Source organism: Macrobrachium rosenbergii, chromosome 29 (assembly GCF_040412425.1).
Source record: "Macrobrachium rosenbergii isolate ZJJX-2024 chromosome 29, ASM4041242v1, whole genome shotgun sequence".
Classification (NCBI taxonomy): Eukaryota; Metazoa; Arthropoda; class Malacostraca; order Decapoda; family Palaemonidae; genus Macrobrachium; species Macrobrachium rosenbergii.
In genome coordinates this window covers 1,638,106-1,640,465 of record NC_089769.1, presented here as the reverse complement: position 1 = coordinate 1,640,465, position 2,360 = coordinate 1,638,106, and the positions used below count along the sequence as shown (strand labels likewise).

Here is a 2,360-nt window from a genome sequence, read left to right as displayed (position 1 = left end):
TCGGAATCAACTCATAAAAAAGAAATGATAATATTGCTGAGTTTAATCTTTTGCATCATTTTTGGGTCCATCAGCTATTACGATCCTCCCTTGGCTCTCCAGCCTCAAGGTGACCCGTTGCCTCTCGCAACAATCCGCTAAGGCAAGCTGCAGCTTTCAGCTATGCCAACTTCTCCACACTAGAAGCCTGGCTTTCCCCGGGGTTGGCCGGCCGTTATGGCCGCCCATTACGACCTTTCTGAACGGCCTGGAAGACATGCCATCATTTCACCAAACCAGAATTTCAGTCATTTGACGAATCATTTGAACTAAAATGTTATTCATCGCAATTCATTTCCCACCATCGCGTCGTGTTCATCGTCAGATTCATCATTACGATTTGAATTTCGTCTCTTGAATTTCGTCAGCTGAATTTTATCTTGCAAACTGCAATTGCTAAGCATAATTGCAACATACGCCCAGTATTTCTTTGCCACATCTATTACGACGTGATTTTCCGTGTTGATAACAAGAACTATGAGAGATAAGACATGACGTGATGTGGACGAGTTGAAATTGTAAGATAAGCATTTATGCTGCACAATACTTGATTCGTGTTGAGCTCTGACGAATTTCCAGCAGGTTACGCTGTTTGCATAGACGTGTCATTGAATGAATCTGTACATATATAGATATATATATATAAATTATGTATATATATATATATATATATATATATATATATATATATATACAGTGATTTTCAGCTATTTTGTGACACTCTCTTATAGTACCATTTGCTCCTAGATACATAGGAAAATCAGCATTTACACAAGTATTGTATTTTTCTCGTTTATGTTATTATATAAACATTATATATATATATATATATATATATATATATATATATATATATATATATATATATATATATATATATATATATTATATACACATATATATGCATATATATATATAATATATACATATATATACATATATATATAATATATATATGTATACAAGTATGTGTGTCTATTCACCCAAGGGTTGCTGATTTACCTCTTTCACCAAATTATGCCAGACAGGTCTGGTAACAGCCCACGACTGAAACACGTCCGTCTGTGACGTCATAATACCTGGTAAGTACACGTTAAAAACGCATTATTAATCCACACACAGAGAGAGAGAGAGAGAGAGAGAGAGAGAGAGAGAGAGAGAGAGAGAGAGAGAGAGAGAGAAGGGTGAGGGCAGGTTGAAAAGCCATCCCTAAGAAAGATATGTTTTAAAGACATATAGCTTGATGACGTCATCCTTTTCCCGATGACTTTTTCATGAGAATGAAGATGACAATTTATCGCACATAAATTTTATAAACTCTAGGGTGAAAAGTTCCTGACATCATTGATTTTCAGTGGTTAATTTCACTTGTCCCGTCAAATGAGAAATATGAATTTAAAGCTTCGAGTTAAAGAAAAAAAACATTGCAGGTTTTACTCAGAAGCACAGAAAACAGCATAAAGTAGATCATTACCTGCCAAAACTCATTTCACGGAACAGACTGAGTTAACCGCGGACGAAATCTCGAACAAAACCGAAAGAAGAAGAAATATCAAACCCGCGGATTAGTCGGAGTCTTTATAGCTGTTAGGCAGGGGCAGGGGATCGTAATTATTATTATTATCATTATTATCCAGAAGATAAACCCCTATTCATATGGAACAGGCCCACAGGGACCACTGACTTGGTCCTCATTTGAAAGAAGTTACAAAAGGTAACATGAAACTCAGAAGGAAGAATTCAGCTATTTAAAAAGAAAACAATATGGCGTTCACAACACATCAGTTGCCAAGGGCACCAGACAACGACGAGAGATAAGGAACCCTCCGAAATGCGTCGCCTCGCCTGCAGTCGTCCAAAAATGCAACATGACCACTCAGTCGTCAAGAATTCCAGATGCGGTTAGCCAGACGACATTTACCTGCGTTTATTTACGAGATTCCCTCCAGTTTGCTGGGCATTTCTGCCGATGAGCGAGTTCCTTTCCCTTAGGAAGCGACCCAAAACGGGCTGCACACTTGGCACAGGTCGAAATCAGACTAAATACAGCACTGGCTTCAAAATATCTGAGGAAAAGGGTTGGCGTTATCTCGCTGTTTATCGGGCAACTAATCAACGAAAGCTCAGGGTGTTATCAGTCATATCTTATCAAGTAGTATTCACACTGATGATGACGGTCGATGCATATTTGATTAAGCCTTCCATTTTCTACGTACAGCTTCTAACGATTTTGTTGCAGTGCAGTACTACTACTACTACTACTACTACTACTACTACTAATAATAATAATAATAATAATAATAATAATAATAATAATAATA

General features: G+C 37.2%; 1 protein-coding gene across 1 annotated transcript in view; it reads right to left on the bottom strand.

The window, feature by feature from the left end:
• Window positions 1–2,149, bottom strand: part of LOC136854469 (uncharacterized) — a 23,348-nt gene extending 21,199 nt beyond the window's left edge. Inside the window, exon 1 of the mRNA XM_067130768.1 lies at window positions 1,961–2,149. The gene's annotated coding sequence lies outside the window, so the exon portion shown is untranslated. The remainder of the gene's footprint in view (window positions 1–1,960) is intronic.
• Window positions 2,150–2,360: the final 211 nt, after the last annotated feature.